The 25,870-nt window shown below is 43.9% G+C and overlaps 1 protein-coding gene and 2 pseudogenes across 1 annotated transcript in view; 2 read left to right on the forward strand and 1 right to left on the reverse strand.

Annotated features, from left to right (window-relative positions):
* Positions 1 to 25,870, forward strand: part of NTRK3 (neurotrophic receptor tyrosine kinase 3) — a 554,024-nt gene that overhangs the window by 434,046 nt on the left and 94,108 nt on the right. The gene's annotated exons all lie outside the window — the stretch shown is intronic.
* Positions 11,035 to 11,153, reverse strand: LOC133370087 (5S ribosomal RNA; annotated as a pseudogene).
* On the forward strand, positions 15,039 to 15,156 carry LOC133370157 (5S ribosomal RNA; annotated as a pseudogene).

Consider the following 25,870-nt stretch of genomic DNA (forward strand, 5'->3'; position numbering starts at 1 on the left):
TGTGCAGCTTTTGAAGGATGGCTGTGTTTTGGTTTGGGTATTGCTTTGGGATAATTGCAAATTAAATAGGTTCGCCTTTATATGTGAACTGAGTCGAAGTTCTCTTTCATCTGTACCTCCAGCTGCTGACTATCATCACTGCACCTGCATGCAACAGTAAACATTTGTTGGAGTTTGGAGTGGTGGGAGAACTTAAAGCAGCCACTATGACTGACACCTCTGCTGTTGCCCCCATCTCTATCCCTAGGAGACACTACTTTGTTTGTTGCTAGCATGACATACATGTCTCATACTCAGACACAGCTGGCATTCAGATGACAGTTTATTCTGTTTTCCTGACATTTTCTGTTATAATTTCTGTATTTTATTTGATGTTTCACATGGTGTAAAAGTCACTTCTGGAAATCTAGTGGAATCTAATGGAAGTTTAGCACTCATATCTGTTGCTGCTGTGCTATTTGATGTATGAGTGGTTTGTATGAGTGAGTGTGTGATTGTGTATAAAGTATGAGCTTTGTTATTTATTTTATTTTTATTATGTGCCTGGGCGAGAGGATAGTGTGTTGGGAGGAAGGACCAGAGGGGGCCCCAATCAGTGCAGTGACGGGTAATGGGAGGTATGGCGCTGTGAGGAAGACATGCCAGTTAAGGGGAACTCGGCCCAGACAATTGGTGGCTGTGCCGTGTTCCGGTCCTCCTCACACCCACAGGATTGCTGGTAGTCTTATCAGCCAATTCTCAGATCTCCATTTGCTGCTTTTTAATGCCAGATCGGTAAATAATAAAACCTCCCTCATCCATGATTTAATTGTGGATGAGGCAGCCGATCTGGCATGTATTACCGAAACCTGGGTGAGCGATCTGGGAGGTATTAATCTCTCCCAGTTGTGCCCACCTGGGTATTCGGTCCAGCATCTGGGTAGATCCGAGGGTCGGGGAGGGGGAATCGCTGTGGTCTATAAAAGTTCCATTCCTCTCGTTAGGCACCCTATCCAGGTGGCTAATGGACTGGAGTGTCTGCACATTGCGTTGGGTCAGCAAGACAGACTGGGAATACTGTTGGTGTACTGTCCACCCTGCTGCCCAACAGCCTCCCTAACTGAGCTGAGAGAGGTGGTCTCGGATTTGGTGTTGCGATCCCCCAAACTTTTGGTATTGGGGATCTCAACATTCATGCCGAGGCTGCTTTGTCTGGAGCGGCTCAGGACTTCATGACCTCCATGACAGCCATGGGGCTGTCTCAATTTGTTACTGGCCCTACGCATGTGTCGGGACATACTCTAGACTTGATTTTTGCCACTGGGCTAGGGGATGGTGATCTGGGAGTGAGGAATTTACATCTATTCCTTTGTCATGGACAGATCACCGCCTATTGAGATTTAGACTCACATTGTCTTCTCCCCTCTGCAAGGGTGGAGGACCAATTAAGATGGTCCGTCCCCAGAGACTAATGAATCCTGAGGGATTTCAAAGGGCTCTAGGGAATTTTCCAGCTGATAAAACTGACGATTCTGTCGAAACCCTGGTCACTCTGTGGAATACGGAAATGACCCGGGCAGTTGACACAATCGCCCCGGTGCGCCCTCTCCTTTGCAGAGCTCAATTGGCTCCTTGGTTTACCTTGGAGCTATGAGTGATGAAGCAAGAAAGGAGACGGCTTGAGTGCAAATGGAGGCGAACTCCCGACGGCTGCAATTATGCACTTGTGAAGGCCTCTACCAAACGCTATGTGAAGGCGGTGAGGGCAGCAAAGAAGCAGTACTTTGCTGCCTCCATTCAGTCATCTTGTAACCGCCCAGCAGAACTTTATAAAGTTGTCCGGGGACTTTTACACTCTGGTCCTCCGGATGCAATACCACCATCAATAGCCCGCTGTAATGAGTTCGCAAGGCACTTCCAAGATAAGATCACGAACATCCGCCGGGACCTTGACTCCAATATTGTAGCAGTTGAACCTAATGAGGTGTCCAGAACACAGTCCTGTCCGGTTTTATTGGATGAGTTTCAGTTGGTACAGCTCGAGGATGTGGACAAGGTGGTTGGACAGGTGCGGGCGACCACTTCTGCTCTGGATACTTGCCCCTCGTGGCTAATAAAAGCTAGCAGGAATGGAACAGCCGGTTGGGCCAAGGAGTTGATTAATGCCTCTTTATGAGAGGGAGTGGTCCCACTCTGCCTGAAACAGGAGGTGGTGAGACCGCTTCTATAAAAGCCCTCCTTGGACCCCGATAATTTCAACAACTATAGACCGGTAGCAAATGTTCCATTTCTGGGCAAGGTTCTAGAGCGCGTGGTCGCTCACCAACTCCAGGCTCTCTTGGATGAAACTCATTATCTGGATCCATTTCAATCGGGCTTTCGGCCGGGGTTTGGTACAGAAACGGCCTTGGTCGCCCTGTATGATGACCTCTGTCGGGAGAAAGACAGAGGGAGTGTAACTCTGTTGGTTCTCCTTGATCTCTCAGCAGCTTTTGATACCGTCGACCATGGTATCCTTCTGGGGCGACTCACGGATTTAGGAGTTGGAGGCACTGCTTGGCAGTGGCTGCGCTCCTATCTTGGGAGTCGTCTCCAGAAGGTGATGCTTGGGGAGCATTACTCGAGTCCCTGGGTACTCCAATATGGGGTCCCGCAGGGTTCAGTTCTGTCCCCCATGCTCTTTAATATCTATATGAAGCCACTGGGTGAGGTCATCAGGAGTTTTGGAGTGCGTTTTCAGCAATATGCTGATGATACGCAGCTCTACTTCTCCTTTTCATCTTCTTCAGGTGAGGCTGTCAATGTACTGAACCGCTGCCTGGCCGCGATAATGGACTGGATGAGAGCTAACAAACAAACTCAATCCTGACAAGACTGAGATGCTGTTGGTGGGGGGGGCCTCTGCCCAGATGGTTGATGTCTGACCTGCCCTGGATGGGGTTACACTCCCCCTAAAGGAGCAGGTCCATAGTTTGGGGGTCTTATTAGATCCGCTCCTGTCACTTGAGGCCCAGGTAGCCTCAGTGGCACGGAATGCGTTCTACCAGCTTCAGCTGGTAGCCCAACTACGACCCTATCTGGACAGGGAGAACCTCGCCTCAGTTATTTACGCTCTGGTAACCTCTAGATTGGATTACTGTAATGCACTCTACGTAGGGTTACCTTTGAAGACGATTCGGAAACTTCAGCTAGTGCAGAATGCTGCGGCCAGAGTTCTTACTTGGACGAAGAAATTTGACCATATAACACCTATTCTGGCCCAACTGCACTGGCTACCAATATGTTTCCGGGCCAGATTCAAAGTGTTGGTTCTTACCTATAAAGCCCTTAACGGCATCAGACCACAATATCTGATGGAACGCCTCTCTCCCTATGTACCTACCCGTTCACTGCGCTCGACGTCTAAGGCCCTTCTCCGGGTCCCAACTCATAGGGAGGCCCGGAGAACAGCAACTAGATCTAGGGCCTTTTCAGTGGTGGCCCCCGAATTATGGAATGCCCTCCCAGATGAGATACGCCTGGCGCCTTCTTTGTTATCTTTTCGGCGCCAGGTAAAAACCTACCTCTTTGCCCAGGCATTTTAAGCTTAATTTTAATTTTAATTTTAAACTTAAACTGTAATTGTAATTTTTATTTTAATTTGTATTCTAATTTTGTTTTTAAATATGTTTTTATAATTGTATACTGTAATCCACACTTGTTCGTATTTTAAATGTGGTTTTATCTTGTTGTACACCGCCCTGAGAGCTTGTTGCTATAGAGCGGTTTAAAAGTGCAATTAAATAAATTAAATAAAATAAATAAATAGAAAGAAAAAATCCATTTGCAACCCCATTAACCCAGAAAATCACAGGAGTAAAGTGACAAAATTTGGGGTGATATACCATCATAAGTTCTTCCCTGCCATTTTTATGGGTAAATTGTGAGGGAACAGAAGCGTACATGTGCAGGAAAGGTAAGGGAGTAGCGACATGTCCATTGATGTTCAGTGTTGTGTCACACCAAGCCTGCTGATGTGAATCAGGAATCATATACCACGAAATGGTGGTATATCTGTCAGAAAGCCGCCGTTCCATAATGCAACAGGTACTGCAGTGTGAAAGGAAGATTGGAAATCAGGACAGAAATGCTACCATTATAATCAGTACAACTAATGCAATAAACCCCATGTCTGAATGCAGCCGTAATAATGGATTGTCGACAATAGGAGTGTGATTGGGTGTGTGGGGGGGTGATTATGATGATGATAAATGCCAAAATGTTTGTGGTGTGATGCTGTGTCGCTGACAACAGTGAGTGCACACAACAGCAATGAAATCTAGTAACAGACAAGTACTATGGGTATGTTCTTTGTGGCATGTTTAAATGTATTCACCTGTATTTTGTACCTCTGGTATCTTCATGGATGATTCCCACTAGAGGCAGCAATGGCCACCAATATGGATGGCTTTAAAAGAGGATTAGACAAACTCGTGGAGGATAAGGCTATCAGTAACTTCTAGCCATGATGGCTATGCTCTGCTTCTACGATTGGAGGCAGTGTGTCTCTGAATACCAGTTGCTGGAAACCACAGGAGAGGAGAGAGAGAGAATGCTGTTGCGCTCAGGCTCTGCTTGAGTCTAGGAGAGATTTAAAATTTTCTCATGGACTGCTAGAGTGGCAAACTATATCAGGCAGCACCTCCCGAGTGGAATTTGTTTGCAAGAGAGACACATCATGCAAACTGCTGTGATTGCTAAAACACAAATTTTATGGGTGTTTCATGACCCTGGCAACATCCCAGATGGGGAAAGATAATTCTAGATGCGGCCCTCCAATTCCAATTTTAAAAGATTCTCTGTGACTCACAGGGTCATTTTGTTTTGATAATTTTTGTTGCCCCCCCCTTTAAACTGTTTTGATTGTGTTCTTATTTGCTGTAACCTGGCCTGGGACCTTCTGGTGAAGGGCAGGTAAGAAATACAATATGTAATAATAAAGTTTGTTCCTCAGTTGCAAAGAATCAATCCTTCACTGTGGCAGCAACTTTACACTGGTAGCCCTTGCCCACTGATATTAGGCAGGTGTCTTCACTGTACTGTTTTCAGCAACCCCTGAAAACTTTTTTATTTAGGCACGCCTACCCAGATACGTAATTCTGACATATATTTTAAGCATGTATTTTTTAAAGAAAACAACAGCTGATTATAAATCCTGCTAAATAAAAATAAATAAATGATGATGATGATGAAAGAAAGGCAGAATATAAATGCAAGACAAGGAGTGACTGAATGTCTATATATCCTCCCCCCCTCAATAAATAAATAAGATGGGGTGATGGCCACTGACAGAGATGGCTTTAAAAAGGGCTTAGACACGTTCATGGAGGATAAGTTTAACAATAGCTATTAGACATGACAGGTAAACAAATCCCCCAGTTTCAGAGGCAGTCTACCACTAAATACCGGGGGGGGGGACACTAGGAGGTTGAGGTGATTGCCTTTCATGTCTTTGATTGTGTGTAATTTCCTGGAAGCAACTCTCTCTGCCCATTGTGGGAAACTGATTGAAGCTGATGGACATTTGGTCTAATCCAGCAGAACTCTCTTCAAGTTCTAGCGTATACTGTGCTAAAAAAAACAAAGTCACCCACCGCTTGAATTTTACATTGTGTCTATTTTTATTGTTCTCGGTGAAGAGACTTAATTCGGGATGGGCAAGAAACTGAATTCAGTCTGCATTTCAAGCAGAATGTATCAAAACTGCACTCTCCAAAACAGTATGTGAACCAAAACATAGCCATCCTTTTAAATACCATTGAAAAGCCATTGAATTTTGCAATGCGGCTCACCAACCAATGTTTACAAAAATGCATATAGGGGAAAGTGTGCATAAAAATAAATATATGAGCGAAAATAACATACAAAAATTTATTTATTTATTAAATTTATATCCTGCCCTTCCTCCGAGAAGGAGCCCATGGCAGCATTCAAATGCATTCAATGACAAAAAATTGCTTTCAAAAAATGTGTACATTAATCAAAACTGCCTACAAAAATGTGTTTATTAGGAGAAGTTCACACTACAATCCTGGAGAATTTTCATGAGGATTTTTTAAAATAAAAGATCATCAATTGCTGCAGAAATGTGGAGAACTGAACTTAAGACTGGAAAAAGGAGAAAGTAAGAACCAAAACTGACAGATCTTTCCATTCCTAAACTGAATTCATGGTTTCCTGAAGAGAGAGGGCTGGCCCTTAAGAGTTTTGAGCCTGCTACTTGAAAGCTCTCAAACCTTTCAGCTGCGAGCATTATCAGGATTATCCATCTCAGCAATAGGATGCCACAAAGTGTCTGATTACTATATTGTTAAAGCGCTGAAGTCTGAAATCTGACTACCATGCCGGGCTCAGCAGGGATGCTGACCCTCTGTTCTCTTCCACTCGAGTCACTTTTCAATCCAAAAGAATGGGGGGGGGGGATCACAAATGGAATGTGAATCTGTCTAACGCAGCACTTTCCAATCAAGAGGGAGGAAAAGTGGGAGATAGTTTTTTAGGGGATGGGAGAAGTAAAAACTGGCTGGGGGAAAAACCAAGTTTCGGTTTCCAGAGTTTCCTGTGAAGTGCAACTGTATCTCTTCTTAAAACCTTCCTTTCTGGGGAGAGTGAACGGAATGGCAATTGCAGGTGATGTAAAGCAAACCAGTCATCTCGGGCTCCACTTTGGAAAGCACTCCCCACCCCTGAAACCACCACCGTCCCTCCTGCCAGGCACATGAGGCTCGGGGTGTGTATGTGGAGCAGACACTCTCCAAAGACTCCTTTCCTCCACTCAAATAAATTTGCCTCCAAATAATATGTAATTAAATGTGCAGTATTGAACTCATGTTGCAGCTGAAGTGCTCTGGCAGCCTGGGATTCAGGCGGGAGGGGAAAAGTGAGGGGGCTGGCTGGTGGGAAATCAAATACAATATGGTCACTAGAAAGCTTCCCTTCTCTCTTATTCCACTTTCTCCACTTCTTTGCCAAGTATTCACTGCTCTCCCCTCCTTCACCCTCCATCTTTGCCTTCTCCTTTTTCCAATAGTGCTGGGAAGGTTGAGGGAAAGATCCTGTTCTATGACAGTTGCATTTACAAGGCCTCCTGGTGTTGCGTTTAGAGTCTAGGAACTGGACGGGGAAGATTACGGAATGCAGTCTAGCTCAAGGGTGGGGAAGCTCAGACCCCGGAGGCCACTGGAACTCTCCAGGTCTCCCTGTCTGGCCTACTGGCCTTGGACTCTCCAGGCCACACTTCTTCCTGCCTTGGCTTCACATCCTCTTTGAGTGTTCTTGCCTGGGTAGAATGTGTCCTTGAGCTCGGATCATGTCTCATGATTGCCCGGATGGAGAACTGTGAGGAATGTGTGTAGAAACGACCCGAGGTAACATTTACATCCATTGCTTTGTTCACTCTTGCCTCTGGCTCTGCCTACCACTGGCATGTGGCCTCCACTGAAGGTGGTCCAAGAAGGAATATGTTCCTTGGGCTGAAAAAGATTCCTCACCCTTGCTCTTGCCAGAGTGAAACACTTTGATGGGTGACCCCTTGATTTCCAGAAACAGGTTAAGCTCATTGGCATGATGAGATTTAAAAGTTCTTATCTTGGCTGGCCTGGGCCAAAACCTTCTAGAGATTCATAGGAACAGGTTCGTAGCCTGAGAATACTCCTGGATTCCAACTTGCCACTGGAGTCTCAAGTGGCTTCTTAGGCTCGAAGTGCTTATGCCCAGCTTAGGCTGATATGCCAGCTACAGCTGTTCCTAGATCAGGAGAGGCTGGCCTCAGTTGTCCATGCTCTGGTGAGCTCCTGTCTGGACTATTGTAGTTGGCTATATGCGGGGCTGCCCTTGAAGACAGTCCAGAGGCTGCAGGCAGTGTAGAATGTGGCTGCTAGGCTGGTAAGCCTGATGGGGCTATATGTCACCAGTACTGAAAGTGTGCACTGGGTACAAGTCAGGTGTCAGGCTAAATTCAAGGTGATATATAAAGCCCTAAATGGCTTGGGGCCCAAGTACCTAGAAGAACACCTTCCCTAGTATCAACCACCTCAGACCCTACAATTGGCAAGGTGAGGCCTTGGGTGTGCCGCCACTAGGTGCTGTCCAGTTGACAATGTCCTGTGACGGGGACTTTTCAGTGGTGGTTCCCCATTTGTGGGAAGCCTCCCTAGTGAGGTGTGTCTGTCTCCCTCATCAACTTTCAGGAGCATTCAAAAAACATTCCTGAAATGCACTGAAATACACTGTCCTTGGCAACCCTGAGATACTGTGTGAGATGTTTTTAATTGTTATCAGATTTTTAAAAATTACTACAACTACTACTACTACTACAGGGGTGGGAAAACCGTAGTCTTCCAGATATTGTTGGACTCCAGCTCCCATCATTGCTGGCAATGATCAGGTATTGTGGGAGTTGCAGTCCAGCAACAACTGGAGGGTCACAGGTTCCCCATCCCTGGCTTAAATGCATCCTCCACTTGTGCTATGTGTCCAGTTCCAGGCGCTGTAAGCAAAGGAGAATGGATAGACAAAGTGGAATCAGCAACAATGATCAGAGATATGGAAAAGAAAAGCTTATAAGGCTGGAGAAAAGAGACTTGCTTTAAAGCAGGGGTGGTGAACCTCCAGATGCAGTTGGGCTGCAGCTCCCATTAGTCCCATCCAGCATGGGCAAAGATCAGGGATGATGGGAGCTGTAGATGAACTGCATCCAGAGTGTTACAGGTACTCCATCCCTGTACTAGAACTTGTTTTCTTAAGTGTTTTGTCTGCACTTAAGTCCTGGTCTTGCCAAAGAACTTGAGCTATGCCTTCCTCATTATTTTTCCTAGACTGCGAGCCTTGCAAACATGTGCCTTACAGCCAAATACTATGATACTCCTGATACTGGGGTTACAGTAGAAATAAGCCGGAAAGGGTTGAAGAGAAACTTAAACAAACAACTCAGGAAGGCCACTTAGCTTTCAATTCCTATATATATCAACCCTCCAGTGGGTTTTTCCTTTCAATACAGTGGGTATCAATTAAAGATGGTTACTCCAACACATAGGAGCTGAAGCCTAACAACATCTGAAGAGACAGAGGTTTCTAGTCTCTGCCTTAGAATGTAAGATTACCAGCAACATGGACATAAAGAAGAGTTTATTTTATTTATGCATTTAGTTGTAACTAAAATAAACAGATTAGCCATTATCGTTCAGCCTTATGAAGGCTTTTCAGTGTGATGCTGAACATGATTCTGAAAATGTTTTAAGAAGGTATGATATTTGGAACTTAATAGGGTTTCAATTTGAACACCAGATCTTGCAGTTGGTTTGAGTGAGTGAAATCAGCCTGGGGATTTCATCCTTTCAGGTTTCTTATAATGGGTTTTCTATCTGGCTCGTGGATTTAAAACCTCATTCAAAGAGAACATTTAGTCCACATGTTAGCTCCATGAGTTTCTAATCAGGCTTGTGTGATTCTCCTGCTATTGTCTGCTGAAGCATTTCATGTCACTCATCAGAACAACCGGGCAGCCAATGTATGACTTGCACAGTTTTGAAATACATTCAGCACCAGTTAGTTATGTATCTTAATTACACAAGTTGCCTTGCAGATTTGTGAATTTTACATTTGATGTTAATAGTTACAGGGGGCTCGACCGACATAACGTTTATTGTTACAATCATTCAAAGAAAAGATTAGTGAATAATTTTGAATAATGAATAAATAAGATGATTTCTGTATCTTTCCATGGACAATTTGTGAACAGAAAGATTGGAAAGGAGGGGGGTTGGAAGAAGAGAAGAAGTAGTGGGAGAAAAAAAAATTACCCTCTCCTTGAATTAATTATTCTCTGTTCTGCATTATGCGCTCACCCATTGTCATTATTCATAAAGCACGGTAGGTGTGAGCAAGGCTTTAGAGGCACATAAAAGAAGATGCCCCTGCCAGGAAGAGTTTCAGATCGACTCTGGAGATCAATGTGCTTTAGGGAAGCACATAAAAGGAGGCAACTTTAAAGCAGGCGAGGAAGAACAGGAAGAAGAAAATGATTCTGAAGGGAAAGTTGGGAAGAACTAACAAATGCACAGTTGGATGAAGGGGCAAAAATGATCTCTTGTAGCCAAACTGGGTGATCAGCAGCCATTCCGGGGGTATATGTTACAGGACTGCATCATTTCAGACTGTGGGCATGTGTGGGAAATAGGAGCGGGTTGGGGATGGATGAATCTGTCCACTTCCGGTTCTCTTAGTTTGTCATTTTTCTAATCTTAAGTTCAGTTTGCCACATTTCCATCTATTTGCTTTTTTTAAAAAAAAAAATTTCCACAAAAATTTGGCAGCAATTTAGTGTGGATTTCTCCCAATCGACATATTTTTTGTGTGCAGTTTAGCCAAACAGGCACATTTTTGCAAGCCATTTCCTCTAAAGTGATGCACTTTTGTACAATGTTTTCACTCTTACATGTACACCCCCCCCCCGATGTACACATTTTCTGAATAGATTCTTTGGCTGAACAATTGCACCGCAAAATTTGAAGAAATGTGTTTCTGGAAGTGCGAATTAGGTAGGTTCATGAGAAAATTGAAATCAAATGTTTTAATGACTCCTCAAATTTAAAATAAAATTAAAACACCTGGAAAACTAGCTCTTGGTGAAGAATATTACTTATTTATTTCATTCTATCCTTCCTCCAAGGAAATCAGGAAAACATAATGGTTCCCCATTGGTCCATCTAGCTCAGTATTGTCACACTGTTGGGTAACGGCTCTCCAGAGTTTCAGACAGGAGACCCTACCAGGAGATGACAGAAATTGAACCAAGGACTTTCTGCATGCAAAGCAGGTGCCACTGAATCACGGCCCTTCCCTGTCTCCACAGAAAACAAAGGGCCAAACTACATGTGACCTGAACTTCATACATTGTTGTTATATGCCTTCAAGTCGATTATGACTTATGATGACCTAGTGAATCTTTTTTTGATATATTCATAGGGTTTTCATGGTAAGAGGTATTCAGAGGTGGTTTATCATTGCCTTCCTCTAAGGCTATGGCACCCGCTATTCCCAGGCGGTCTCCCATCTAAGTACTAACCAGGACTGACCCTGCTTAGCTTCCAAGATCAGATGAAATCAGGCATGTTCAGGGTAGTATGGCAGTAGAACTTCATATATAACCTTAACACCATAGCTCTAGGGTTTAAGACTGTGGCCTCTCCTAGCCCTTACTGGAGATGCTGGGGATTGAAACTGGGACTTCTGCGTGCAAAGTAGGCAGGCTACCACTAAGAGATGGCCCTTCCCCAGTTTTATCTTCCAAACAAATCTATGTACAATAGGTAGATTAGGTTGCAAGACACTGACTGGTTCAGGCTCACCCAGTGAGGAAGGATCTCACCCAGGTCCTAGTCCAAATCTCTACCCATTATTTCACACTGACTGTCAAGATTCTAGCCTAGCTTTCTTTCTGCTGGAGTGGCTTTGCATGTGCTATATTTTATTCTTGTCTATATCATTTAAATATTCCATTCCCCATCTGCAGTTTGAAACAATGCAGACTTGCAATGTATACACTGCTGGCGACTGCTCTTTGTAAATTATTTTCTCTGTTAGATGGCTAAAACCTATAGATCATAGACCCCAAGCTTGTGATCAGACCAATTGACAGCAGCCATATAATGAGAAATTTAGTTGAGTGTTGCAGTCCTAATTTGGCTTCAAAAATGTTGTTGGCTATATCAAAATTAACCATACTTCTAGGACAGTGGTTCGTAACCTTTTCCACTGCCAGCACCCCTTGGATTTCCAAAATATGCTCTTGCGCACCCTGAAAAAATACTGTTCATTATTTTATTTTATTTTAATTTAATTTAATTTTAATGTGTGTTTTAGCTTAATTTAGCTAAGATAAATGACAGTTTTCCAAAATCTCTTGAACAAGGCCTTGCACCCCTACAAAAAGTGTCTCGCACCCCTGGTTAAAAACCACTGTAATCCAGGAGGAAGGGTGGGTGGATGGGTAAATAAATAAATAAATAAATTTCTTCCCATTCTCCCTGGACAAGGAATGCACGAAGCTGCCTTAGATCAGGTCAGACTGTGGCTGCATACACACATGGCTTCCCCCAAAGAATCATGGGAAATGTAGATTACAGAGCTACAATTTCAGAGATGCTTAACACACTACAGTTCTCAGGATTGTTTGGGGAAAGTCATGTGCTTTAAATGTATGGTGTTTATGCAGCCTATTTGTCTATCTAGCCCAGTACAGTTTACTAGGACTTGCTGCATCTCCCCAGGATCTGAAGCAGAAAAAGGTCTTTCCCATTGCTTGTCACCTGATCCTTTAACTGGAGAAGTTATGGTTTGAATCTGGGATCTTCAGCTTGCAAAGTGAGTGTTTTACCATGTCACACTTAACATCAATGAGATTCTTTATTTTTGTGATGCATGTGTTTCCATCGTACATTAACCCTTTCACACCAAACCATGTCATCTTTTTATTTATTTTTGCCAAATTTATAACTTTAAAGCACATTTATGAATGACAGATGTAAAATATAAATTGAATAAAGCAGCAAATTAAGCAGACTAGGTACACATTTCCTATGCAAAAAGGAGGAAGTCACAAAGGGGATGGGAGAAAATTGGTCTTGCAGACTTAACAGGCTATCGCCTCACTTGGATATTTTAGGACCACAAATAGAGGGGTAATAAGTCTACCCAAAACTATACCTGTGACTTTGGGAGCGTCAAGGACCCTCCCTGTCCAGTTACAGTGTTGTAACACTGTTACAACACCTGTCACACTGGAGAACCAGTGTGGTGTAGTGGTTAGAGTGTTGGACTAGGACCAGAGTTCAAATCCCCATTCCACCATGAAGTTTTCTGGATGACCTTGGGCCAGTCACAGTCTCTCAGTCTAACCTACCTCACAGGGTTGTTGTGGGGATAAAATGGAGAAGGAGTAGAACCATGCACATCACCTTGAGCTCCTTGGAGGAAAGGTGGGAGAGAAATGTAATTAATTAATTAATTAAAATCTACAGCAGTCCCCTAAGGACTTGGCTTTGTTCCCACACCTGAAATAAGACTTAGGAGACAATAACATTGGGAAAAGACTATATTTATTAAAATATAATAACTTTGAGGAACTGCAGTCCACCATAACACAATTAACCTAATTCAGAAAGCTCAGGCAGGTGAGGCTTTGTGGCTCCCCAGCAAAGGAGGGGGAAGAAATTACTATCTTCTTGCTAGGTGCGCCTTAGGTATGGACCCAACATATGCACCATGTACCAGCGTTCACCAAAGATGTGCGTGTCAGGTTGAAAGGGCAACCTCAGGGTCCCAGCAGGCACAAAGCACTGGCAGATCCCTAAAGGGTGCCATTAATGAAACAATGCCTCAATATGCTTAATGATTACCACCTCTAATTTCATCACCTGCCCACACAGGTATCCAAACCACACCATACAGGTATCCCAAAAGCCAAATGAACTAATCACAACACTATGAAGTAAGCAAAAAAGGAAGGGATTCTACTGCCAATCAAGGAAGCATTATCATCAGCAAAAACACCCCTACTCAGCTTCTTCAACAGGTGATTAGCCAAGTCCATACTGCATGGAGGGAAGGTGCAACAAATGCAAAGAGGAAGGTTAGGGGGAGGAGCTAGCTGTCGTTGGACTCATGGCCCCACATGCCCCTCTGCTCAACCCCCTCCCTTCAAGAGTGTCGAGGGTTACATGCTAATGCCGTGCTAATTTATCCATTAGTGCCAATGTCCAAACTTCGCTCTGCCATCCCTGTAATGTGAACTGTGTGAGGTATTCCTAGTGTTGTGCTATCTCTAGACATAATCTCTCTGAACCTTACTATAAACCCACATGTACTCAGGCCAAATGCATGTGTGAGAGACTGGCTCTGTTGTAGCGGAACACCCATGTACCAACTAGACCACCTGCTTAGGTTTAAGACTACAAGGGCCAAGATGTGACATGACTGCGAGGGAACATTGCAAGTCTAGATTGCACCAAATTATGGGTGCACACAGGAACTGAGTACATTTTAAGTCTGCCATACGGATTTCCTATATAATCCGTTGCATGGGTTGAGAAACAAATGTTGATGGATATTGTTCCTGTAGGTTTTTATGCCAGGCCAGTGTGAAGATGTGAATACAAACAGGAGGAGAAGGAGCCATTGGAGGGATTATTGGAGGGATTATTATAATGATGGCGGAAATGATGTTGATTTGTATTGGGAAGTTGGGGAGGGGAGAGATTGGAAGAAGACTTTATTTTCTCTCAGTTTATTTACTGCCTTTCCCTCAACAAAATGCATGTTAGCAAAGGAGCCACAGGGCATCGAGTGAATTAACAGAGCAGGTGACTGTTCTTGAGAGTGAAATTAAATTGTGTGAACCTGATGCAAATCAGTTTTAATTCAAGGAGGATAAATAGCGTAAGCCATTAGTTAAAGAAAGTGATTTGTGCTGCTGTCCATTTTGAGGGTGATAGCACTTAATTGCATTCAGGCTTGGGAAGGACAATTTCATACACCTGTCTACTGTTGCCTGAAGTTTGGCTTAGGTAGATCGTTGTGGCCAGGAACATATTTCCCCTTCACCATTTCTGTTCCTTGGGATCATCAGAAACAGCTTCGAAGCCAGGCAGGATGTTGGTTAGCAAGGAGCAATAAAATTCACTGCCCTTGTACAATGGTGCCTTGGACAAGAACATCAACAGTTGAGATTGGACTGGGGTCTCTTCAAGAAGCAATGCCAGGACAAGAACAAAACTGTTTTATACTGTTGGTCCATCAAGCTCAGTATCATCCACACTGAGTGGCAGTGACTGTCCAGGGTTTCAGGCAGGAGTCTTTCCCAGCTCTACATGGAGATGATGGGGATTGAATCTGGGACCTTTTGCATGTAAGCAGATGCTCTACCACTAGGCTCTGGACCTCCTCATAAGACATAGGAAACTGCTATATCCTGAGCTAGACCACTGGTCCATCTAGCTCAATATTGTTTTTCTAATTGGCATCACTATGGCCATACTACCCTGAACACACCCAATCTCACTGATCTCGGAAGCTAAGCAGGGTTAGGCCTGGTTAGTGCTTGGGTGGGAGACCGCCTGGGAATACCGGGTGCCATAGGCTTCGAGGAAGACAATAGTAAACCACCTCAGAATACCTCTTACCATGAAAACCATATGAATATATCCAAAAAAGATTCATAGGGTCACCATAAGTCGTAATCAGCTTGAAGGCATATAACAACAACAAATTGGCATCAGTTCTCCAGGGTTCCAGGCTCCAGTCTTTCCCAGCCTTACTTGGGGATGCCAGAGATTAAGCCTAGACCTTTTACATGCAAAAACACATGAGGTACTTACTCAGGTATGCTCAAATGGGGGTCAAGGCAGAACACCTTAAGGCTGTTTGTAAATAGACTTAAGTATTATGGTGATCTTCACAACCAGGGCTGGTACCAATGTACAGCAGACCCTCGAAGGTGGCAGTGGTGACTCTGTGGCACTACCGCTGCTAGGGGCTTAAATAGGCCTTGGTGCATTAGTGCACTGTGCAAGCATGCCTACCATCACCCAACGTGGAAGCCGGGCATGTTAACACCTCTGCTGCCATCTTGGGTGATAATAATAATAATAATAAAATAATAAAATGTTATTTGTTAGTCGCCTATCTGTCTGACTTAACGGACACTCTAGGCGACTTACATAGTGTAAAATATACAATATACAATATACAATCAACACATTCATCAAATTAATCTAACATCAAAAACAGTAATTAGTACATCAAAAAAACTAATCCACCCCAACGTTCTTATAGGCCTGCCTGAATAGCCAGGTCTTTAAAGCTCGGCGAAAGCTCATCAGGGAGGAAGCATGTCGGAGATCATAAGGGAGAGAATTCCAGAGGGTGGGGGCCACAACCGAGAACACTCTCTCTCTGGTCCACACCAGCCTAGCTGTTTTGACTGGTGGGACCGAGAGGAGGTCCAGTGTGGCTGATCTTGTAAGGCCTAATTGGTGATACTAGAGGCGGTCCTTCAGATAAACTGGGCCGAAACCGTATAGGGTTTTAAAGGTCAGCACCAACACCTTGAATTGGGCCCGGTAAACCACTGGTAACCAGTGTAGATCTACCAACACCGGAGTGATGTGATCCCGGCGGCAGCTCTGCTTAATCAAGCGTGCCACCGCATTCTGTACCAGCTGCAGTTTCCAGACCGTTTTCAAGGGTAACCCCACATAGAAGCGCATTACAATAGTCTAAGCAAGAGGAGACCAGGGCATGTATCACTCGTGAGAGCAGATGTACAGGAAGGTAGGGTCGCAGCCTGACAAGCATGTGCGCACAACATGCTGATGCAGCAATGCAGGAAGTGCACGTGGGCACGACCGACACGGCCAGAAACACCTTGCAACAGATCACCTCGGACTATGAGGCTCTGGGTAGGAAGGTCAAGCATTTGGGGGCGCAGGTGGTCTTCTCGTCAATTCTTCCCGTGAAGGATAGAGGACTACAAAGGGAAAGGAAGATACTGCAGGTCAACAACTGGTTACGCAGATGGTGTCGATGGGAGAGGTTTGGATTATGGGACCAGGGTCTAAGCTTCTTGGAGGGGGGACTGTTGGCAAGAGATGGGTTGCACCTCACGAGGACTGGGAAGAATCTCTTGGGCAGAAGTATGGCAAAACTCATCAAGAGGGCTTTAAACTAAAGCCTCTGGGGGATGGAGATGATAGCTTAAATACCGATCCAAAGACAGCGGGTTGTAAACACAATGATTTGAAGGGTACAGGAGACATGGAGAGAGAAAGGGATGCACGGCAAAGCTCACGGTATATTAATGGAGGAATGCAATCAGGACAAAAGAGACTTCTGCTGTCTATATACCAACGCGCGGAGCTTGGGAAACAAGCAAGGGGAGCTTGAAGTCTTAGTGCACCAAGGCAAATATGACTTCATAGGTGGGACTTGGTGGGATGACTCCCATGATTGGAATATAGCCACTCAAGGATATAAACTCTACAGAAAGAATAGAAGCAACAGAAAAGGAGGGGGAGTAGCATTATACGCCAAAGACAAATACACCTTTATGGAAATCCAACAGAGCGAACAAAGGGGTCCGGTAGAGACCATTTGGATAAAAATAAATGGAAAAACAAATAAAACCGACATGGTAGTAGGTGTCTACTACAGACCCCCTGGCCAAGAAGAGGTGGTAGACGAGGCCTTTCTCAAACAAATCTCTGAAATCTCAAGGAGGCAAGAAGTAGTAGTGATGGAGGACTTCAACTACCCGGATATCTGCTGGGAGACAAACTCTGCAAAGCATAAAGCCTCCAACAAATTTCTGATGGGTCTTGCTGATAATTTCCTCTTTCAAAAAGTAGAAGAAGGAACAAGGGGATCGGCAATCCTGGACCTGATCTTAACTAACACGGACAAATTGGTCACGGGAATTAAAGCGGTCGGTACCTTGGGGGAAAGTGACCATGTAATGCTGGAATTCGTGATTCTTGGGAAAGCCAAAGAAGAATATAGTCAAGCATGGACCTTGGATTTCAGGAAAACCGATTTTAGCAAGCTCAGGGAAATGATGGGTAGGATCCCGTGGCTAGATAGACTAAAGAAAAAAGGAGCCCAAGAAGCGTGGGAGTTCATGAAGAAGGTATTACAAAAAGCGCAATCGCAAACAATTCCAAAGAGGAAGAAAAACGGAAGACATTGGAAAAAGCCAATGTGGCTACACGGAAGACTGGTGGAGGAGGTAAAAGTAAAAAAGAGCATGTATAAAGAATGGAAGGGACGCATCACCAAGGAAGAGTACCGACGAGCGGCTCGGGCTTGCAGGAATAGCGTAAGGAAAGCTAAAACCCAGAATGAGCTGAGGCTGGCAAGGGAAGCGAGGAACAACGAAAAGGGGTTTTTCAGATAAGTTCAATGCAAGAGAAAGACCAAGGAAATGGTGGGACTGCTGCTCAATGAGGATGGCAAAATGTTGACAGATAACAAGGAAAAGGCAGAACTGCTCAACGCCTATTTTGCCTCCGTTTTCTCCCAAAAAGGGAACAGTGTGCAACCTTGCATTGGTATCAATCTCAGGAAGGGGTCGGGATTGCAGTTCGAGATTGATAAGGAGATAGTCAGGAAATACCTAGTTAACCTAAATGAGTTCAAATCTCCAGGGCTTGATGAACTGCATCCCAGAGTATTGAAGGAACTTGCAGATGTACTCTCGGAACCTCTTGCCATCATCTTTGAGAAATCCTGGAGAATGGGAGAGGTGCCGGAGGATTGGAGACAGGCAAACGTCGTCCCGCTCTTTAAAAAGGGTAAAAAAGAAGATCCGGGGAATTACAGGCAGGTCAGTCTGACTTCAATACCGGGAAAGATATTAGAACGGATAATAAAAGAGTCAATTGGCAACTATCTAGATGACAATGCTGTGATTAGTAGGAGCCAGCATGGGTTTGTCAAGAAAAAATCCTGTCAAACTAATCTCATCTCTTATTTTGATCGGGTCACTAGCTTAGTAGATGGTGGAAATGCTGTAGATGTCATCTATCTAGATTTCAGCAAAGCGTTTGACAAAGTCTCCCACGACCTTTTGATTAGCAAACTGGTCAAATGCGGACTACATGGAAATACTGTTAGGTGGATTCACAACTGGTTGGAAAACCGTACTCAAAGAGTGGTCGTCGGTGGCTCTGCTTCGGACTGGAAGGAGGTTTCGAGTGGAGTGCCACATGGTTCTGTCCTGGGGCTGATACTCTTCAACATTTTTATCAATGACTTAGATGATGGGGTGGAGGGAAGCCTTATGAAGTTTGCAGATGATATGAAACTGGGAGGGATAGCTAACACAACGGAAGACAGGAATAAAATCCAAAGGGACCTGGATAGACTAGAAAATTGGGCTGAAATTAATACAATGACATTCAATAAAGACAAATGCAGGATTCTGCATTTAGGCCACAAAAACAAAATGCACAGGTACAGGATGGGAAATACCCGGCTTAGCAGTAGTGTGTGTGAGAAGGACCTTGGAATTGTAGTGGATCGCAAGTTGAACATGACCCAGCAGTGTGATGTTGCAGCAAAAAAGGCAAACGCGGTTTTGGGATGCATAAACAGAGCTATAGTTTCCAGGTCGAGGGAAGTAATAGTCCCACTATATTCTGCATTAGTCAGGCCTCATCTGGAATACTGCGTTCAGTTCTGGGCGCCTCATTTTAAGAAAGATATAGACAAGTTAGAGTGGGTTCAGAAGAGGGCGACGAGGATGATAACCAGTATGGAGAACAAGTCTTATGAGGAAAGGTTGAAGGAACTTGGCATGTTCAGTCTGGTGAAGAGAAGACTGAGGGGTGACATGATTGCACTCTTTAAGTACCTGAAGGGCTGTCACATAGAGGAGGGTACAGATTTGTTCTCTGCTGCCCCAGAGGGTAGGACTAGGTCTAATGGTTTTAAGTTGCAGGAGCGTAGATTCAGATTGGACATTAGAAGGAACTTCTTGACAGTAAGGGCGGTTCGGCAATGGAACCGACTGCCTAGGGAGGTGGTGGGATCCCCTTCACTGGATGTCTTCAAGCAGAGGCTGGACAACTATCTGTGGGCGATGCTCTAGCTGTGGATTTCCTGCTGTGAGCAGGGGGTTGGACTCGATGGCCTACAAGGCCCCTTCCAACTCTATGATTCTATGATTCTATGAAGTGGTGTGGCTAGTCAGCATGGGCAGTGGGGGGAGTGTTGCCTGGGAGGGTGGCTCCTGCTTCCCGATCCGTGCCAGCATTGGGTCATGGGTTACACCCTCCATGACCCGACGTTAGCGCATATCGCAGAGTGGTAGTTTAACCTGCCCAGCCCCAGCTGCAGGGGCCCTGTTCACAACTTATATGTTAATATCCTCAGACTTCTTGCACCTGACTATCTGGATAATATGGAGTTGGTGCCAACCCCAAAGATGGTTACTGCTGGCTTTCTCTAGTAGGCAGGGATGGGGAGTCTGTGGCTACCAGATGTTGTTGGACTCCCAACTCCTATTATTCCTCTTGATTGCCCATTCTGTCTGGGCTTGATGAGGGATTGGAGTGCAACAACATTTGGAGGGTTAAAGGTTCTCCATCCTTGTTCTATGAGCAGGAAGCTTATATATAGGGAGCACTGATTTCCCTGTTTGGCGTAGTTCAGTAAGAGCTGCTCCAGATGATCAGCCGAGCACATAATTCTGTTCTAAGGCAAGCCTCCTCAGCAGGAGATCCTTTGCTAGGGGATTCTACTTCCCCAAAGGCTCACCAGAAATTGTGCCTCTTTCATGGGCATTACAGGGGAAATTTGAGCTGGTCTGGTTCTCTTTGGTGGCATTAAGCTGGCACTGCCTTAGAGCACCTGAAAGTCCAGGTGTTTGTGTGTCCATTTTCAGTTTACAACGTAATCCCTTTCAAAAGACATTCTGCACAGAAGAGTCCTGTGGGGGTAGAATCAGCTGTCCTGTTACAGACTGTAAATGGGAGAAATATAGTTTTGAGAGCTTTTCTACAGGAAAAAATATCCCTGTATGTAGAAAACTAGCAGAATGAGAAACAATAATTCTCCCTGTTGGGCTAGGTGGCAGTTGTTGCTGTTGTTGAATAAGACTCCCTGGTGGGCTAGATTTATGATGATGAAGAAGGATTTATTTATGTCGTGAATCTGCAACAAAATAATGCCATTCATTTCCCTTCCAGTTTTATGGGTTTCTCTCCCTCAAACAGTCAGCCAACATTCTGTGCCCATTCCACCTCCTCTGTTCTCATTGGGCTATAATGAGGTTCTCTTCCACCATCTTTAAAAGTTTTTTCCCTATAGCCCTTTTGAAAATCTTGAGCATCCCCAAAGTCCTCCTGTGTGTAAATGATCCATTCCAACTATGTAACAACTGGCAATCAAAGAACTGAGTTCGCTATTCGTATAGTCAAATGGGACCTTCAACAAAATGTTGCAGCATGGAGTGCTTCTGCTTAGGACCTCCATCAGACAGCCATGCCCTGTTCCATGATGCTCCATTCCATTTCCCCTCCCCTCAGTTTTCCACAGCCAGCCAGCCAGCCAGCCAGCCAAAGCCAGCCAGCATCTATTGCCACACAGCATGCTCAGTCCTCACTGGGCTGATTTTATGGAGGTGGGACCCCCTTTGAGTTTTTCTTCTTCTTCTAAAGGTTTGGTGTAATTCTGCGAACCTTGCAGTCCCCCCCCCACAAGCATGCTCCCTCTTGTGTGTGTTCTGTTGTTTTGGTTATATTAGGCTCCAGAGTATGAGGATAGATCCACATTGCCAAATCTTTGAAGTGGAGATCTTATCCCACTCGGCGTCTGTGTTGGAATTGCTTTTTAAGATGTTTTTAAAGACGTTTTGTTTTAAATATGTGGTTTTAGTGTTTTTGTTTGCCATCCTGGGCTCCTTCTGGGAGGAAGGGCGGGATATAAATTTAATAAATAAAATAAATAAGTCTCAGAATTCTGCCATCCCATTCTGTTGCACGAGAGAACAAACCCACATTATACAGAATGAGGTGGTAGAATTCTGAATTGTATCACATCTAGAGATGGGCAAGAATTTCAATTCAGCTCACATTTCAAGCAGAATTGATCAAATTCACAATTTCTGAAACAATATGAGAACTGAAACACAGCCATACTTCAAAATTTGCATTTATTAGAATTTTGGGATACGGTTTGCCAATTAAACAACATTCTGTTGTTGTTTTGTTGTTGTCGGCTCCAGAAGGTGGTGCTTGGGGAACACTGCTCGGCACCCTGGACTCTCCAGCATGGGGCTCGGCAGGGGTCAGTTCTGTCCCCCATGCTGTTCAACATCTACATGAAACCGTTGGGTACGGTCATCCGGAGCTTTGGAGTGCGTTGCCATCAGTATGCTGATGACATGCAGCTCTATTTCTCCTTTTCATCTTCTTCAGGTGGCTGTCAATGTGCTGAACCAGTGCCTGGATGCAACAATGGACTGGATGAGGGCTAATAAACTGAGGCTGAATCCAGACAAGACTGAGATGCTGCTAGTGGTTGGTTCTTCTGACCGGATGGTGGATGTCCAACCTGTCCTGGATGGGGTTGTAGCTTGGGGGGTTCTCCTAGAACCAACTCTGTCACTTGAGGCTCAGGTAGCCTCGGTGGCACGGAGTGCCTTCTACCAACTTTGGTTGGTGGCCCAGCTATGCCCCTATCTGGACAGGGATAACCTGGCTTCAGTTGTCCATTCTCTGCTAACCTCCAAGTTAGATTACTGCAATGCACTCTTCGTGGGGCTGCCTTTGAAGACAGTTCAGAAACTGCAGCTTGTGCAAAATGCAGCTGCCAGATTGGTAACAGGAACCAGATGGTTTGAACATATAAAACCGATTCTGGCCCACTTGCATTGGCTTCCTGTATGTTTCCTAGCTCGATTCAAGGTGCTGGTTTTAACCTATAAAGCCTTACATGGCTTGGGACCACAATACCTGATGGAAAGCCTCTCCCGACACGAACCCACCTGTACACTACGCTCAACATCAAAGGCCTTCCTCCGGGTGTCTATTCGGAGGGAAGGTGGGAGTCTGGCAACAAGGGAGAGGGCCTTCTCAGTGGTGGCCCCCAAATTATGGAATGATCTTTTTGATGAGGTGCGCCTGGCACCAACACTGTTATCTTTTCAGCGCCGTCAAGACTTTCCTCTTCTCCCAGGCATTTTAGCATGTGTTTTTAAATTGCGTTTTAAAAATGTGTTTTTAAATTTGTATATTTGTTTTGAATGTTTTTAATTGTTGTAAACCGCCCAGAGAGCTTCGGCTATGGGGCGGTATACAAATGCAATAAATAAATAAATAATAAATTTACAAAAATGCATCTATTAGGGGAAAGCGAGCATAAAAATGAATGCATGAGTGAAAATAATATGCAAAATGATGAGAAATGGCCTGCAAAAATGTGTACCTTTGTCAAAACTGCCTACAAAAATGTGTTTATTTGGAGAAATTCCCACTAAAATGGTGGAGAATTTTCATAAGGATTTTTTTTAAAAAAAAATCGCAGATTGCTGTAGAACATTGGAAACATTTAACATGGGAAAAAATGAGAAACTGAGAGCACCAAAACTGACAGATCTCTCCATCCCTAATCACATCAGACTGCAAGAGGTCTCTGTGTGTTGCACTTTTAGATTCCCCTGCAAGCAGGAAACTAGCAAAAAGCAATGAGCACACAGTGCTTGATGTAGTATATGATGCAGGGGGAAAGCATGAGAATGACATAATTGATGCATATTAGTAACCTGAGGCCTCCAGACAGTGCCAGCATTACCCAGGATCCCCCATCCCAAATGCATTTTGGATGGGGCCTGACCTCTGGAGTCTTGTGTCAGAGAAGCAGGGAATAAGTTGCCATTTTCCAGAAAAACTCAATACATCAATTGAGACAGAGGTGACACTATGTTTTGATGCATTGTCATTCCACTTTGGGGAAGGGCCGTAGCTCAGTGGTAGAGCATCTGCTTTGCAAGGAGAAGGTCTCCGGTTCAGTTCCCAGCATCTCCAGGTGGGACTGGAAATGGCTCCTGCCTGAAACCATGGATAGCAGCTGTCAGTCATTGTGAACAACACTGAGCTAGATGCTTTGCATTCAGAAGGTCTAAGGTTCAATCCCTGGCATATCCCAGTAGGACTGGAAAAAGTCCATGTCTGCAACCCCAGAGACACTCTGCCAGCCAGTGGCAACAATAGTGAGCAGGATGGACCAACGGTCTGACTCAGTATAAGGCAATTTCCTATCTTGGATTGTGTCACCCCGGGGCACTTTTACACGGAGAAGAATGTTTTCTTTTTTTGTTTTGCCTGCTGTGTTTGCAGTCTGTTGTCCAGAATCCTCCCTAGAATTATCTTGTTGGTTCTTGTCAGTGTCAATTAATGATGTCTGGAGGAGTTGGGGAGGACAAAGGGCAGAGGAAGGGATGGCAACTTGCAGACACCTTGTTAGTAAGGCTGACCGCAACCCAGTGGAGCCAGACAACTAGGCTTAGAGCACCTGACATCTTCTTGGAACAACACAACAGCAGCTGTTTATCAGGCACCATTCTGCGTACGCCAGGAGATTGTAAATAGCTTTATGCAGATCAACCTCCCAAGTGCCCTTGCGACAGAATCTCTTGAGTGTCAGGCTTCTTATTCACGAGGAACACTGAAGATGGGCTAGCAGAGAAGTGATGAAAGCTGGAATTAGGGATGGAGGGGAAATGCTATTCCGTTCACATTTAAAGGTGCATCTACCTAATGCCCACTTTCCGAAACAATATGCAAACCGAAACACAGCCATCCTTTGAAATGTGCACTTCCCCACATTTTGCAATGCAGTTCTCCAGCCAAGTGATGTGTGCAAAAATGCATATTCTAGGGTAAAGTGTGCATACAAATGCATACTGCAGTGGAAATAACGTACAAAAATGCATTATATTAGGGAACATGGCTTTGCAAAAATGTGTATGTTAGGCAAAATTGCATACTTGTAAAATTGTATATTAGGAGACATGAGCACTCAGAGGCTGAAGTTTTTTTAAAATGCAAACAGATGTGGAAATATATTTATTTATCCCATTTATAACCTGCCCTTCCTCCTGAAGGAACTCTGGATGGCACGTCGAGAAATTGAACTTAAACGTGGGGCACTGAACTTAAGATTGGTAAAATGAGAAACCACAATTGACCGATTGGCCTATTCCTAGGTGGAATAATACTGTTTGGTTCTGAGCTAGTGATTCTCATGCTTTATACTCTATCTCTCCCCCCCCTTCTCTCACTATTGTTTGGCCTTAAATTTTCATTTGTTGCCATGCAGAACAAGACTGGGGGCTCTTCTTGTTCCTTTTTTTTTTTTACAATAATTTTTATTCAAATTTTCATAAAACATAGAAAACAAAATCATAAAACATTCAAAGACAAAAAAAAATGATTAAACAAAAAAAAATAAAATGTTGACTTCCCATTTGTCACATATCAAATCAGTTATAGGTCTATAATATATAACAATCCTGTCTCTTAAATCATATTATAAAATCACTTTCCTCCAGTAGTTATCTTAATTAATCATCAAATCTCATAAACATTACTTTATTCTTTCCACAAAAAGTCAAAGAGAGGTTTCAATTCTTTAAGAAATATATCTATCAATTTTTCTCCAAATAAACATGTCAATTAATCCATCTCGTTAATAATTATAATAATCTTATTGTCATAATCATAGTTCAAATAAACATTTTGATTAATCCATCTCATCAGAATCTGTTAGGTCTAATAATTTCAATAGCCATTATTCCATTATCCCTATTAGTTCCATCTTCCATCTTCAATAGTCCTGTTAAGTCCAGTAATTTCAGTGTCCAATCTTCCATTATCAGTATTCCATAATAATCTTGCTGTTGTAGCCATAGTCATATAATAAGAGTCTGATGGGAATTTCCTCTATCCCAAATATTTTCTTGCCATCCATTCTGAATAAGTTGCTGAAACATTGTTGTAAATTCATATCTGTGTTCTTCTTTTTTAGAAAATGCACTGGCTCATCTCTTAAGAGTTTTTCCATTGTCACATGACTGCAGTTAATTCCATAGATTTTCTCTGTATCAAGCTCCATCACATCATTCCAGTCCAGAAGATTATCCAAGCCATTGATAACTTTATCTCTAATATCTTCATTAATTTCTTCAGAGATAACGTTAAATTCCAAACAGTAGATTTTATTTCTAAAATCCATAAACTCCAGATCTTTTTCCAATTCCACATTTGTTCCAATCTCCAGGGCTTGTATCTTCCCTTTA

This window comes from Rhineura floridana, chromosome 14, assembly GCF_030035675.1.
Source record: "Rhineura floridana isolate rRhiFlo1 chromosome 14, rRhiFlo1.hap2, whole genome shotgun sequence".
NCBI classification, from domain to species: Eukaryota; Metazoa; Chordata; class Lepidosauria; order Squamata; family Rhineuridae; genus Rhineura; species Rhineura floridana.